Source organism: Neopsephotus bourkii, unplaced genomic scaffold, assembly GCF_033783945.1.
Source record: "Neopsephotus bourkii isolate Nb327-2 ecotype Australia unplaced genomic scaffold, CSIRO-AGI_Nbou_v1 NB_1749, whole genome shotgun sequence".
Lineage (NCBI taxonomy): Eukaryota > Metazoa > Chordata > Aves > Psittaciformes > Psittacidae > Neopsephotus > Neopsephotus bourkii.
The window spans coordinates 4,688,728-4,705,774 of NW_026902223.1; the positions used below are offsets into that span (position 1 = coordinate 4,688,728).

At 36.4% G+C, this 17,047-nt stretch overlaps 1 protein-coding gene across 8 annotated transcripts in view; it reads right to left on the bottom strand.

Annotated features, from left to right (window-relative positions):
* The window catches only part of ANKFN1 (ankyrin repeat and fibronectin type III domain containing 1), a 128,083-nt gene extending 115,049 nt beyond the window's left edge, over positions 1-13,034 (bottom strand). For 6 of the 8 annotated variants that reach the window (XM_061377319.1, XM_061377318.1, XM_061377316.1 and 3 more), the window contains exons 1-3: positions 12,799-13,034; positions 12,038-12,240; positions 9,816-9,898 (exon numbers count right to left, since the gene is read on the bottom strand). The gene's annotated coding sequence lies outside the window, so the exon portion shown is untranslated. The remainder of the gene's footprint in view (positions 1-9,815; positions 9,899-12,037; positions 12,241-12,798) is intronic. The other 2 variants (XM_061377314.1, XM_061377315.1) reach the window with 2 other exon arrangements.
* Positions 13,035-17,047: the final 4,013 nt, after the last annotated feature.

Here is a 17,047-nt window from a genome sequence, read left to right on the forward strand (position 1 = left end):
CACAAACCAATTATTCCAGCATAGCCTTTCTGCAAATCTGTTTATTTTTGAATTTCCTCAAGGTAGCAAGTTGAACATGAGTGAGCTTCTGAACATGGATTAATAATAGAAGAAAAGCCTAAACACTAAGCTCTGTGCTCAGGTACATAGAGAATTTTTTCAGCTCAATCTCATGTTTCTGTGGGAATACTTCATTGATCCTACTTCAAACACTCAAACTGTATTCAGTAGGCAGGAGTCGTGTATCATTACCAAAATATTAGATGTAAAAAAAACCCCACCCATGTATTGAACAGGGTTCTTAAAAAAAGGGAGGGCCAGACAAGAGGTGCAATGCCTGCTTCAGTACAGAGGCTTTGAGAGTCAGGATGGTGCAGATATTGCAGAAACTGGAAACTGACACCTGGATATCACTTCAACTAGTGAAAAGGATGGTTAGTGTAGTGCTCACTACTGCCTAATAATAGGGAAAAAGCATATATGTAGCTAACAAAATTCCAGGGATGTTCCTGGATATTTCTCAAGTCCGGCTAACAGCCTACACAGAAAAGAGCTGCTACTTGAGCAGTTCCATTCTGCTGCTTATAATTGGTCTTCAGAAACTTTTGTATAGTTAATTTTCTGCTTCTATTATACTTGGGAAATATCTGTTTGCTCCATCTGCATTTAGGATAGTTTTATTTTGCTGCAGAAGCAGTTCTAGTTACTCAATGAAGTAAAACTGAGAGGGGCGTTATGAAACCAGAGATAGCAATGGATGGCAGTAAGGAAAACATTCTTTCCAAGTTCATTCTTAAGAACTAACAGCAGAAACAACTGTATGAGCCCTTGGCTAATCCACCAGTTTTCTGTTAATTATGTTTTGTCTTATTTTTCTTTCTCCAAGTAGGCTTGCATCAAAATGCTTATGAGGGAAATAAATAGCTTTTGCACTGAGGTTGGACAGAATCCTGGTCTATAACTAGGACACAAATTTTCTATGAAAGTACCTGATTATAACCATACTACTTCAGGAATTTTGCAATCTGTCTTTGGAATAGCACTTCATAAGGAGGTAAAACCATGTAATGTTTTAAAAAACATTAAAGTTTTTGTAAGTAAGTGCTTGGCAGGTACATTAAAATGAAATTCTGTCATTTTTCTATACAGACCAAATTATTTTACTCGTGCATATGTACATTAAGGTTTCTTAAAACCTAAATAGAATTTAACATCTAATTAAACTTAACACGTAAGATTCAATAAAGGTTCATCTTAATCAAGCTGCACATCTGAAATTTCTGAGCTTATTTAAAAACTTGAACCAAATTCAGCTTTGTCACTGGCGGGATACTGCAGATTTGGACAGTTTCTGCACGCTTAGGTTTTGTACCTGCCTCTTAGAACACTTATTTATATTATGCCCTATTCAGGAAGTGATCTCACTGGAAAATCTGAGCAAACAGTAGGACAGAAGTTCCAGACTCAAAAAGCTAAAGAATGTTCTTTTCTCCCCCCTTCCCCTTCTTTTAAATGAATTTAGTGCTTGTGAAAAAAATTACATTGACAACCCTGAAGACCAAGGGTTACTGTGTGTGCACAAGGACACAGCCATTCCCAGAGCCTTGGCTTCACTCTGATGTACATTCAATCTGCACTGCTAGTTTAACTTACCATCTTGAGAATTAATCGGACTTCACTCAAAGGTAGTGGAGAAATAAAGCACAGATTTCTTAAGCCTGAGGCTAAATATCTGTATACTAATATAGATAGTTTATTAATGCAGTAAGTAATCACCTAAGCTTTTAAGTTCTCAGAAACTGAACAATCTGTTCTCAACTGAGTAATTCTTACTACTTGTATGGTAGACATATTCATCAGTCACTAGTGCTCTCAACTTGGAGCAAGGACACCAACTTTGAACTAAAGCCAGCATTAAACATATCTCTATAAAATTGCTGTCTTGCTTTTCTGTACTAATAATGAAATAAGTATTTGTGAAATAACAAAATATCAGTCAATCTTTCACTCTTTACAGTAGGCAAAACCCCAACCCTAGACATACTGCAGAAAGTCTAAAGGAGGCCTAAGGCAGAATTAATTCAGCTTCACGTCTCCATTTTACTTTCCAGAAATGTTTTATCCTATTTGGAAGGTAACTTACCTCACTTTCAAAAGTATGAAACTTCTCTATCTCCATTTGAAGTAAGGGTCCATATTTCTGGACTATGCAGCACCTTTCCTCAGGTACAATTGGCAAATTTGGCTCCACTAAGGAAGACATTTTCCTGTTCACTGCTGGTCTTACATTAATCATGGAAGTTTTCTAAATCTTAATTATGCTCATTATTTTCTATTTTAAATTCTTAATTCTGCTCCTTCCAGCTATAAATTTAAGCAGCATTCATACCAATCCCTTGCAAAAGAAACAGAATAATTGTTTGCAATTTTTTAAGGAGCAAGTTTGGCCATAAGAGACACTGGCAGAACTGAAGAAGGAAAAGCACTAAAGAACAAAAGAATGAAAACAACCAAAGGAATGGAGCAACCAAGGAGGGCAGGACCAATTAATTTCCAATTAATTTCTTACCACAACAAAATACAATGTATTCCATGCCTGATAAAAGTAACAGGAGTCTATCAAAGAAAGTCTTTGCACAGATAAGCAAATCAGACCTGTGGATATATGTTACTCATTATTCCAAAATGTAGTTAAATGACTTCAGCAACTGCTCGCTGCCTCCACTTGACAATGATGTGCATCTTACACTTTCCCGAACAAGAGATGACTTTGGATTTGTTCTCTCTGCTGTTAATTTCTGCTCTTTATAAAATACAGATTTAGAAAGTTATGCCACCCACTTGCAGCAAATTTAAATTTCTAAACAACAGCAAAGTTCAGTGATAGCATCATTAGTGAAACTGCTGGAGTGTATTTAATTATTACAAAGAGCAAGTCTCTCATGTTATATTTAAGCTGAAATATAGATATAGACACAATAGACACACAGATATTCAGACTAAATTTACTGTACTATATCTGATTTCTCTACACTATACCTATTTTCTGTGCTATTACTGAGAGCATTTCAAATGCACATATTTGTTGTGACACCTCTGGATATCATTTTTATGTTCCTTCATGCCCTTCAGTGAGACTGACTCACTTCCATCTCTTCTATTGCAATGAAGAAGTAAACTGCAGCTACCAAGCTGTCAATACACTGGATTTCTTTTTCTCCTGTATGTGTTTATTCCCTTGATCTATATACCTGCCACAGCTTGTTCTATCATCCAGGTCACACTCATATTTTACAGGAACTCTTTGTTAATTTATACCTGGCACTTGTGTTATTTTTACTTTGATTAAGCCAGATGAAGAACAAAATAAAATGACTATATTTAATCCAATAGTTGTGACAAACTCCTCAAAAGTAGCAGTTTCAGAGAAGCAGGCTGTGGGTGTCACTTAGCACACACAGATAACACTCCTTTCTGAGTCTCATAAAGGCCAAAAGAACTCCTAAAATTGAACTTCACCCACTCGAATCAAAATGCCACTCAACTGCCGATTGAAATATCCTTCATTCAAATCAGAGTGAGTGCCTTTAATGGCTACCCAAATGGCTGTCAAATTAAATAAGAAACAAAATGCAAATAAATTAGCATTCCTAGCTACTGATACACTATAAATATTTATGAGGAAAAAAAGATGCTGTAATTTCAAATGATACCACAGGCCTATTTTGTACAAACAGTTAAAACAGTTATACATGCAATACTGTACTTTGCAATTTTTTTTCCATTTCACATCACCATAATCACCTAATAAATATTTAAATGGACCCATTTGCTGTAACTATAAAAGAACCGTGTAAACTTGTTGTCATCTAGACACATAAGCCGCAGTGGAGTCAATGAATTTCAACAGTCACTTAATATTGCAAGCCACAAGCTACCTTAAACCTGCCAGCAACTGTCTGCCAGGAAGCTACTGTAGCACCACGGCTACCTCCTCCAGCCCAGGACACGAGATTCATTATGAATGCTTGCATTGCTACTCTAATTAGGCCTGGGAGAGGTTTAACAACCATGCTACAGTCTTGCTGCTGACAAATATAAAAATAAAGCCTTGTTCAAATTAGCAATGTGAAGTGAGAAGGCCTAGAAGCAGCAACTGTCTGACCAGTAGTGAAACAGTTCTAATCTATAGTGAGGTTATTTTGCTTCATAAACTGCTAGTATGTTACCTGCAGGAGGTCTCCCTGTAAAATGAATTATAGTAAGCTATATGTGATAATTAACCGTGCATTAGCAAATATCTTGAAACAGGGGGGCTCTGTTTTCTCTGTATTTTGACTAATAAAAGCATGAATTTGTTCAACAAATGATCATTTAGGTTGTGGAATGCTAAGCATATTGGAAGAACACAGTAAGCAATAGAATATTGTAGGTGGACTAACAGTTTCCTTACAAAAACAGGCTGTTTAATAGGCTGGCTCCATACTACGTTATTCACAGTACTAAAAACCACAGTGTTGGGAAGACAAATACAATATACATTTAAAATAATATAAACCTTGTACTCCTATTTACTTTAAAAATGCCATGGATGTGACAATAAAAAAAAAATCCATAAGCAAACGTTTATTTCAGAAAGACAAAATCCCAGATGACTCTTTCCAGTATGTAAACAGATAGTGAGGCAATTGGTATGGTCATCTTCTCGAGAGGGGAAAAAATGCAGCTGGGTTTAAAATAGTCCACATCATATGAATGTGAAGCAAGGCAAAAAAGAGAAAGATTATATTCACTTATTATGCATACCGCTTATCACAATAAAAATAAAGTGGTGCCATAATTTATTTTAGCTTCATTTACATCTTATGAAAACATCTTTAACTGTGACACTTTATGGAACTGTGGCTATACCAGCCATATGCTTGGCTCTGAATCAGGGGTCAGAGCCACTTCAGCGTATACAGGTTGACAATCTGTACCTCTTTATTACATGGACTGGAGCTCAAGCTTCCAAACACCACAAGCTGCAACTCATTTAACTACAAGCAATCTGTCAGCTCTAACCAGACTCCATGGAGTAATGACTAATTCTAGGATTTGGTGTTATCATGAGAAGATACGCGGCCCTGGTGTAACAGGATGAACCACAAGCAAAAGAGAAATTAATGAACAGTGATGTTGCAGTTTATAAATATCAGCATTCAGAAGTCTCTCAAAAGCTTTAAAACATCAGAAGTGTTCTATAACTAAACTTAAGATAAAGCCAAGATCAGAATACATGTCCCCGTGTATCCCTCCATTTCCTTCACCCTTCACAGCTCTCATCTGCCCTGTAACGAACAGCACATCTGAAGTCCTACATCTTTCCCTACAGCATGCTGGCTCTATTTCACTTGAGGTAGAGTGTGTCTGCACAATACCTCCTGATTGCTGAGGCAGGGAGTTATCAGAAAGATGCCAGAATTATGAACGTGTAGCAGACATTCACTCTTAGAGTAAGACAGTATATTCAGAAAGTTCATACCTGGGGAAAACTGAAAGGATGTGATACATAGTGAAGAGGAAGAATGCTCTCATCAGCATTTCTTTCTCACAGTCTTCCTTTTGAATGTCCATTTGATTCAGCCAAAGGATACTAATTTAGTAGTTACTCTCCAATATCTACAGAAATAATATTTTTTGGCAGCTAGTAGATGCATATATATATATATGCTTATATATGTTTTCTTATAGTTAAATTATTGTTGCCATCAAATTACAAAAGATGGCTCCACAAGACATTATTTAAAAAGCATATAGAAAATAGGCATAATTCTTACCGAAAATAATATATAACATTAAAAAGTTACCACAATGAATGGCAAGCACATATCTTGAAGGGTTGTTTGTATTTTTTTTCCACAAGGCTACAGGTTATTTTTCCTATCTATACCACAGAAAGATAAGAAATTATAAAACCTGACTTGCATTCCTCCAAGACAGCACACAGGTTTTGTCTAAAATTCATCACTGCCAGTCAGCTGGAAAAATAGGATGACTTTGAAATTCTGTTTTTCCCTAAATCTAAACCATAAACGTGCTTATTTATGCCCAAGAGCAATTTAAGTGTATAATTTATTATTTTTTTATGGTTCTTCCTCTCAACAGCATGATTTTTCTCTACAATAAGGGTGTCAGATGGTTTGAACCATCACAATTTGAGAGTGGCCACATGGATTCAAGCTAATGCAGTTAATGAAGTCTAAAAATCCAGTAAAAACACTTTAAAAATTTTATTTTCAAAACCAAAAGCAACCTCCTAAAAGCTGTTTTCATCATTGCACCAACCTTCATTTTTCTAAGGTAAATGAAACTTAGAAAGTAGTGTGCTGTATTTTCTCACTTGAATTATATTTATAGACTTTCAGGCAGAGGGTAAGATTGCCCCCTTTTGGAATTTTTAAGTGTAACAGTCCAAATAAAGAATTAGGTGCAAAGCATTCCTAAACCCTACTCAAGATATACATCTGATCAAGGATCATTTGTGCTTCATATTGTTGTGTTCTACTGTTATTATATATGTGGCTTCACATTCTTTATTAAAGCAATAGACATGAAAGAATTCAACTGCTCTTGCCAGCAAACACAAAAGCACAATATCTATAGTCAGATAAAGGTAAACATACAGAACCTTCCAAAGAATGCTGTAGTAAAGGTGGAACATGGACTGCATTCTCCCCTTCTCTGCTCTGTAGGACAGACTTCACAAACAGTAATCTGTAATTACAGTGTACCATAAAGTAGCATTGTCTGATAAAAGCAAGGACTCCTCACTGACCTGACCATGACTGTGCAATCAGGAGTAAGTTCTTATAGAAGGAAAACAAGTGCTCTGATATGGCTTTAAGGAAACAGAGGAACCAATGGATGTCTTTTAATAGCATTATTGCTCTTTAGGCAGACAAAAAATGTACATAATTACAGTTATTTTTATTTTATTTCAGGACTAAGTCTGGAGCCTCAATCCTCTTGAGATGCACTGAAACACCTGCTATACCCATACCCTCTGCTGTTGTCTCAAGACCAGCATGTAATCCTATGTAAACAATTCCTTGTTTATGCATTGACATTTTTCTTTCTCAGCTGTTTCCACCACTGTCTGCTCTGTCCTTTTCAGCATGTATGTTCTTAAGATTCAGTGGACAAGACTACCCTTAAACCTCTCTACATGTATTTTTAGCCATATTATTGAAGGGTAGCTTTATTAAAGAGCTTCAGCCTATGTAACTGAACAAACTGCTAGGCAAATGTTTAGGGGTAAGCTCATTAACAGTCACTGTTTTCAAGGCTAGAGTAATAATTATTTCCCAGGAATTATACATGTAAAGTTCTTTCAATTAACAAAGCCCACTCATTTTCATAGGAGCCTGGTGGCCCAGAATTGGTAGAGTTTAATCTGAATAAGTATATTGGTATGGTTCAATGGCCATACAACAAGAAGAAACATGGAGACCGGTTGATAGACTGACATAAACCAGAAATGAAATAGAAATCAGAGAGTATTATGGGGCTACACTCATCTGTCTCATCGTAGCTGAAACAAGACATTTGTTCAAGCAAACTAAGAGCCAGCAGGCAGTACACCACAGCAGACACAGAGGAAAATAGAACATTTAAGCTGTGCAATTCTGCTGAAGAACTCATTGCTTAAACCCTGAATGCAATTTAAGTAACACCATGATGTTCATTTGTCTCAGCCCCAAGCTCTAAGGAATATTATATTTTGTTTTCCATTTTACTTCAATCAAAATTCCAACAGCAAAGGTTATTGGCTTTCAACAATTTAAGTACAGTTCAGTGAACTAAACTGATATTAGACAGTAATATTTGTTTATAGGGAACAGTACTGACCTTACACCCTGAGCACAATGCTGTGGAGCAGTGTTCATGTGGATGTTATAAAAACATCACTGTTCAAAATAACTTCAGTGCAGGTGCCTCAGAAGTAGGAAACATCACTTACAGTTAAATTTTTAAAAATTAAAAAAGACATCAGCAACATTTTTTCATGTAATTTATACTGCAATATTCTTAATCTCTTAGATATCAAACTTTATAAAGTTTGATCACTTTGAAAGTGATCCTTATCACTTCCATACGCTTTCTCTTTGTGTTACAGTACATAGATTATCATAACATTGAAGATAAGGTATTGTAAATTCCTGTTTTCATAAAAAAAGCTGAAGTCTCAGCTTTACTGCCTAAAACTCAGAGCAAAAATCACCATTACACAAAAAGCACCAAGTGTAACAAGATGAACCGCAATGTAACTTTCCAGACTGTTTGCCCAAGTTGCTTAATGCCCTGTGTGTTTCTGTTGAGGGAAAGTGAGAGCTTAAGTTGAATTATGTCTTTGCTGCTCTTGAAATACTTTAAACAGTCATTTAAACTGCAGCCAGTGTGTCATGCATTCCAATACAGAATATAAGAACCTATGTATTTAGTGTCACTGTAAGACTTTTACCTAGAGTTTTCCTTCCAGTGCCACGAAGTTGATCATGAGGAAGGAATGCACTCTGATCATGTTCATTACCTTACTAAATGTGACTTCTAAAGAGATCACTTCATGTGTCCTCAAGGATGCTGAAAAGATATTTTATTAAGAGAAACGCTTGATTTCCTTTACTGACAAATTCATTGGACCAAAAGGCTGTCATTAATCTGTAGCTATCTTAATATCTATATATGGAAGAGGAATACTCCAGCAAGACATACAGTCTTTATTTAATAACCACATTTTTTTATTTTATAGTTACTAAAAATACTCTACAAGGATAAGGATAGGAGAAGGAGAAAATCCACTTATCCTTTCAGAAAATTTAAATATGAATTTTATAGGGCATACTTTTTTTACACATAAAAGGCTCTGGATCTCCATCCTTAATTCCCTGATTTATTTTACCCCTTTGCTATTAAGAAAGGACATTAAGCAGCACTGCCAACTGATACATAGTTTTGCTCCTGATTTTAAAAATGCTTTAAAAAAGTGTTAGAGGCAATAAACTTTTCAGCTCCTTCCTTAAGCTAAGAGAAAAACCCTCATGGATTTTACTGTGGCTCAGAAATTTTTAGCATGTCTTCATCTTTGTCATGTTTTGATACAGAGTCTTCTGATTCTGTCAAGACATCCCTTATGGGTTGGGGACTCAACAAAGTCTTAACTCAGTTAATACACCAAAGCTTGAGTGGAAGGTTGGCCAAACATCCCCACTTTCTGCTACCGTCAGGCCTTCTCTGCTAATTCTTTACTGGGATCTACATGAGAAACAGGTTCTACATGCTTATAGGTAGTTTCTAATCAATTGTGCTCTTCATTCTCTTTCCACATTCTCAGGAAGGGTGGAGGCATCATACTTGAAACAAACCCAGCACCACTGCATAGCAGCTGTCCCAAGAACAGTGTTATTTGTAGGACAGGTAGGAATTCTATTTGCTTATTTGTTTAGATGGTAAAACTCTCCATCATTAGCAAATCAACTATGGAACCTTACTGAAGCATGTGATTGAGCTGATACAATGAAACATAATCTGAGTATTCTTAACAGAGAACTATTTGAAAATACTTGAAAGACTCATTGTGAGTGTAGGAGAGAATGCTTATTATGTGCTTCCATAATCACATATTTCATTCAAATTAGAATCTATTGAGTAAATCCACAAGCAATCTGTGAGTTCTGTAAAGCAATTCCCACACTCCACAATTGTTCTTCAGGCAACTAAAAGGCCATGTAGCATAGAAACAGCTGTAGGCTGCAGAATGTTTTCATCTGACTTACTGGGGAGTTTCCACTCTGCTTTTTTCAAAGTTCAAGACAGAGGATAGACTACTGGGCTCACAAATACAGCCAGATGTTGAACACTGTTGTAAGAGATATATTAAAAAGACTCAAAGCAGTGCCTGTCATACAAAGCTTTTTCGTCTCTATTAAACATCAACTCAGGTATCTTACCTGTATTTACAATTCCCAAACTTTTTTTTCTAATACCACTTAAAAGAGGTATAAGAGTGTTTGTAACAAGTCATATAATCAGCTAGGGCATTTGATCAGTAAATCTGAGTTGAAAAGCAGAAATTCTGTGTAAGTAGGAGGGGAATGTAGTAGAATGCTGCATGCATCGTGATTATGAAGTACTCTGCACAGAAATGTCAATTCTAAGGGATATATATTCTGCTGGTGTAAGAAGTGCTCTGAAGTAACAATTTACACTCATAAATGCTAACTGAATACTAGGCCAAATATGTGGCAAGTCGTTTGACACATAGCACATTTCTTTACATGCTTAGGGAATGCATCAATTTAAGGATGAAGAAGGCAAGAAGAGTGTCAAGAAGACACTTCTTGAAAAGCCAATCCCTTAGCTGGAAATCAATTTCCTAGAGTTATAACTGCACTAATAGGGAGTACTTATAGTTTGCTCAATGGCCAAAATCAAAATTAGAGGTCAAATCTAATATTCTTATTAGAGGGTTTTGGTTTTAAATTATTTTTTTAAAACAGAGCTAAATTTAGTCTCCAAACACCTTTTTTAAACAGAAGTCAAAGATTTCTGCTTAATTTTTTTGAACAAAGAGCAGATCAACACTGATTCAGAAATGGTTTCTGAATTTGTTTCAGCCCCAAGCTCTAAGGAATATAACATTTTGTTAAAGCTGATAAAATGTTATTCACCTTAAAAAAAAAAAGAAAAAAAGAAAAAATGCAGTTCTAGCTATTTCAAAAAGAATAAATTTACAATCAGTGTTTTCTGGTTGCCCTTTTCCTCTTCTCATCCTTGGCCAGGCAGACATCAAAACAGTGCTGGTTAGCCCTGAGCCACCCAAGTACTGGCATAAGAATGTTCCACCAAGTTTATTGAAAGTGTGGTCATTTATACCAGAAGTATACACAAACACCTTCGGAAATATGATTATCTTGGGAATTGAAGTGACTTCACTGATGCTTAATCCTCATTTTAAAAACAGTACTTGGGAAATTGAATACTTTATATGATAAATAGACTGATATTTCCATCAGACAGTGCTGAGATTTTAATCTTTTCAAAGAGATTGAAACTTCTTAGAGAGAGCCAATGACTTATAATATACATATGTATAACATACACTTTTTAATGTATACGTCAATTATATGTATACATTATGAGTAATTTTTAACAATAAAATTGAGAACATAATTAATGTGGCTGAATAAGGAGTCCTCAATTTATTCTAAAAATGCAGAAAATACTTGTAAAATCCTAGATTTATAACATCTAATAACATCATCTACTAACTCTATACTAGGGAAGCGCTATGAATAATAGTCAAGAATTGCAAGAGAGCCTGTGGAGATTAACAATAAAGTTTTAACCTCAATCAGCAAATGTTCATAAAGACAGAGTGTAATTGGCCATCACATTAAAAACAAAAGAAATGGGTATTAATTCTTTAGTGATTTACAGTGATTTATAGTGATTTATCTGCCCTTCTGTAATAGCAGGGATGGAGGTCAATGCAAAGTTTTAGGTAGGTTCTGTGAAGACTTCCCTTATCATGAGCTTAAAAGCGTTAATCTATATTTAAGAAAAGAAACCAGTAACAATCCATCGTGTATGTGGAAAAATGTACAGACAAGAATGTCATGCTACTTCCAAGACAGTCAATTAAACTGTAACATGCATGTTCACGCCAAGTTTCTTCCACCAAAAGGAACTGTCTCCATGAGACTGTTTAGCTATACAAATCACTATTTATCTAGAGCCTCTGTCAAGATGCAGTCAAATCGAATTCTTCCAGTGAAGATACACTCATGCTAAGTTATAGCACTGTTTTTCACTTCAAAAAGGCACCATAATCAGTTTATGAAACATTTAAAAAATCTAGGCTGGTGCAGTGCCACAGTTATCCATAAATGTTCTAAAAATGAAAAGTGCTGTTGCTATAGCAGGCTTGTGAGCTTTGAATTTGTTGCTAATGAGTATTGCTTGGAAAACATGCTGAGAAATAACTGTAGATTAATACCATGTTTCAGAAAATCCAAATGATCCTTTTTTATTCCATTTGTCATGGCATCTGAGTTTGGTAGCACAATGCAGAGCTCCTTGAACTCCAATTGGCTGGAGTCAATTTCTCCCATTCAAAATTGGTCCCATAAAGTTTCTGGTAACGCAAAAATGTACTTATTCTTTAGCTATCAGAAATGAACACACACACACACCTTTTTGCTGAGAATCAAAGGAAATAAGAACTTTTCATAAAATCAGTTTGTCTCAGACTGTCACAAACCACAAACTCTATGCTTACTCATTCCAGGCTGCCAGTTCCTAGCACTGGGTTTGCTCATGTGTAAGTGCAGGTAAATTATTGCTATAAACATCCTCCCATAAACTGACTCTTGAAGAAAACAGCAGAACGCAAACGGTTCCATAAATAGAAATTATAAACACCCAGTGTTAAATATAATTACTTGTTCATAACTATTGCCCATTAAAAGGTATAGACCACACATAAAAATACTAGTCTATACTTGGAATAAATATCTGCATACACTTGGAAGGCAAAAACAAGTGTTTTCTCCCCTACAAATATTTGAAATTCCATTCTTCATATAAAACATTCCACATATTTAGAGAACAGAAAGATATAATCTGCTTATGCATGCATCACATTAAAGGAAATGCAATTTTCATTCTTCAAAGATGAAAAATTGTTTCCAGAAAAGCATGTAATAATATGCTCATCAGATATGTGAACTTTATCAGAAATGATTTGAAAATACTTACATACAGTGGCTCCAGTTTGCTTTCTCCCTCACCGGATTACTCTATTTTTACTTCTGCTGTTATTTAAGCCTCAGATGAAACAAACAGTCTTTGACAGGGATGCATTTCTTCAGAGCTGCTTTGTCTCTCTGCAGTTCCCCAGATGAATGCTGTTCCAATAATTCGTATCACTATTGGAGTTCTGTTGCTCCCCTAACACAGGCAGCACGTCCGCTCTGTCATCTCCCACTTTCTGAGCATTTGCAGGAAAGAAACAATAGATGAGAAACTGACAACTGATAGTATCCAACTACTCAAGGCAAAGCAACCTGAGACCACAAAGTAACACTTTAGACTGTAATGGTATACTATGGTAGGTCAGCTGTCCTCTGGTGGCATTTTGAACCCCCAGAAAAACTAGAAAATAATGCTAATATGAGTCTAGGGGCACAACAACACAGGAAAAGGATTTTAAACAATTGGTATCATGAATATCATAGCATTCAAAAGGTGGATGTCCCTTTAAAATGATACTATGTTTTAATAAAAGGGAAAATTCTCAATTTCTCCTTAGCAGGAGAACAGCAAAGGCTGAAATAATCCTGACAGATACTGTGTTCCACTTCAGTAAGTTAAATATGTTATGGATGTTAGCACCACAAAGCTTACAATTATATTGCATGAGGATCAGAAGCAGTGTAAGCATTTATATAATAAACCTTCAGTTTAGAAGAAATAACAGGATATAATGTTAGTATTCTGATAAGAGCCATATTTTTAATACAGCTTGTGAAATTCATTCTGGTTTATGAGATCTTAATTACAATAACTTCTGTGCTGAAACAAGCGAACAGATGAATTGTAGCAATCTTCACGGCAAGATCTCCATCAAAAAACCCAAGACGTGTCTACAACACTTAGTCATATGAATCAATAATAATTCTCACAAGCTTACTAACTAAAATGATGGTGAATTGCATTCCATGTAAAGGAGTTCCTAGAAAGTTTGTCAGGCAGCTGAGGTTAAGAGAATGTTTGAATTAGACGGGTATTTCAAATAAGAATTTAAATCTCAATTAGAAAATAATCAATGCACTAACATCTACTAATAACCACAAAATCTGCTGGAAGAGGCAGTTCAGTTACTACTTTTTTAGAGTTCAGTAAAAGTCATTTTTATAGACAAGGGTAAACATTTTTAACACTTACTTTACAGCCTCCACTGGGATGGTATATACTGCTGCCAACTCAGCACCACTTCCTGACACTAAGTGAAAAAAGAAAGAAATGTTAAACACAGTGGCAGAAGAAAAGATTAAGTACCTTGATTCATTTTTCCAGACTGGAACCTGATTGCACTTGGGACAGCACAGCTTTTATGAAAGGGCATTCCCTTTTTGAATTGCAGTCAATGAGTTGGGAATCCTGCTCCCCACCCTTTTGCAGAACACACATTTCCAGAATCTTGTCATTTGAAGCATTTATATTCATTTAAATGATCACTTCAATATAGAAATCACATAAGGATATAAATCCAACGATGTCATTAAATTCTTAAGAAATGATTCCTACCTAATAGTCCTTCTTAGATCACATAAGTCCTTCAGGACATAAAGGTATTATGGAGCCAGACTAGAACCACTTATTACCATGACCTTATTCACATGGCAGTGTTGGAGAGCAAGGAGACAAAATAATTACAGTCACAAGGCCTTCAGCATGACTTCTATGGACAAGACTAGCCAATGAGGTGCTATTCTCACCCCACTGGCTAGGTAGTAAGCTGGAGGAAAAGGGAAGAGAAAGCAATCTGGTGGAAATTTCTTTGTACTCCATTCCCTGAATGAAAGATCTTCTTGTGCACTCTAAAGAGAACCTATTTTATTGCAAATCTTTGTTCCTTTTACTTCATGAAGAGAACTGATAGAAGACAAACCATTTCATAACTTACGTAAAGAAAACCCTCCCACAGTCGAGCTATTTACAACCATTAATAGAACAGATCTTGGCATGCTAGAGATGGAGCATGTATGGCTGGAAGAAGCAGTGGAATACCATGCCTTCTATTTCAGGTGGAAAGCAAAAAGCAAAGAGGAGACTGAAATAGTTGCTACGTGGAAACCTTTTCAGAATGAGGAATGAAGCAGGGTTTTGAGGCCACAGCAAATTGTGCCCAAGGCCCAGAGTAAAGGTCTTGGTCATTACAGCTCATAGGAATTACAGTAAAATGGGTAACAAATGAAGCCTTGAGAGCCCCATTTGAAGCATTTTCCAACAGCATCAGAAAATTCCCAAACTATTCCCATGACCAAGGGCCATACTGATGTCATCATACTGATGTCATCATTACACATAGGCTGAATGAAATGACTTATTTCTAAATTCACAAGGTTCTTGAGACTTTCAGCCAAAGCAGTTGACAAATATTATATTATGATTTTAGCAATAGGCTGCAGATAACATTTTCATAAACGTCAGGTCTAACTATCAGGAGCAATTCAAGCTCAGCTTTAAGCTTCTAAATCACTTCTATGCATCTGAAATTTTTGCTTGAGATGACGCCAGGATGTATAACCAAGCTTAAACAAGCACTAAGTAATGGAACTTGCTAGAAAATAACTAACAGAGATGTGAATATTACTTGTTGAAAAATTAGAAGGGACAGTCATGGCAGGATTTCCTATGACTTCAGGCAATCCTCAGAAGCAAAAGAATGATGCTATTTTTAAAGCAGCTGCTGTGTATAACGTCTCCCTTCAGATTTCCATACTGCAGCAGGGACCCTCTGCTGACACGAGAAAATACTTGAGTCAGTATTTTCCTTCCCAACCTTTCAGCTGACCTAAGCAGCTCCTAACATTTTCCAGGCTAAGATGACTTAGCACTTCAGTTAGATAACATTTTTTTCATTCCTTCCTAAAGTTCAAATCACACACAAACAAAGTCTTTCACTGCTTTCAGGCTCAAACCTCCCTGGCTTTCTGAAGCACCAACAATTCGGCTTTACTGAGTAAGGCTCAGACTAGAGTGAGTCAGACATTGACATGCGAAGAAAGCAAACTCCTGCTGTGCCTACCATTATACAGGAAGACTTTGAAAGAGATTCTTCATTTCAGGCTCCTATGCCTTTGTCATCCAACAGTATTCCTAACCAAAGCTGAGTTTTCTCTTTTCAGACCCCTCCTGGAAGCCTACCAGCTGCAGCAAACAATCCAGAACTGCTTTACTTGATCCCGAACCAGACCCATTTGCTGTTTTCATTAATCCTGAAAGTGTAGTTTCTCAGGGCTCATTCAAACCCTGATTTTCCCAAAACATTAGCAAAATTCTTATCAGATATGGGAGACACCAAGCTTATGATATAAAAGCAAAGTGAACATTCTCCATTTTCTGAGCTGTACATGCCCAGATGAATACAGAAAGTTCGGCCAGGGTTTTGGTAGGTCTCAGATACTCTGGTCTCGACCAGTCCCCACAGAGATTCTTTCACAGATTCAAAGGGGAATTAGTGAAATACATCTGTATATGGAGCACATTTATATCACCAATTCCAACAGGGTCCCATAAACCTCCTAATTTTTGCAAAAGAGAATACACTCCCCTGAATACCAGCAGCACCACCTTATTCAAGAGTGTATCAGCAATCTTATGAAATCCCAAATCAATCCAGCTGGTATATTTTCCCTGTCAATAATAGCAACACTGAGTTTTGTTTGGAATATGTAACCTTTTCATTTCACAGCCAGAATAATTCTACTCCACAGGTAGGGAGATCAAGCCACAAAGTAGTGACTAAGTGAGAGTACCCAGTAGCTCTATATCTTAAGGCAAGATTCAAACCTAAATATTGGATGTTATCACCCAGTTTCTTACTTAAACAGCCTGCCCAGACAGCTAACAGTGTTTCACATCCTGATGTCAGTTACAACTTCATCTTCAGTGGGCAAGTTCAAACCTCCAGCAGCCAATAGCTGTGTGTACCTTCTGCATGTGCTTTTACTGACTCTGAATTATTAACTCTGCTGGAGCATCTGATCAGTGCTAGCTATTTTTGGCTGGTATTCACAGCTCCGATTGAGTAGACTCTGGCGAGTACACCTGGCAACACTGGCTCAGAACAAGGCTGACACAGACACACAACACAAACAGGAAGAAACTGAGAGAGAGTCTGGGTGTTATTGATATAAGATTGTATTTTTACTAGGCTAATAAATACTGTGTCTGCTCATTCCTGTAGGTGTGTGGAAATCTCATTTCACAATGTCACATT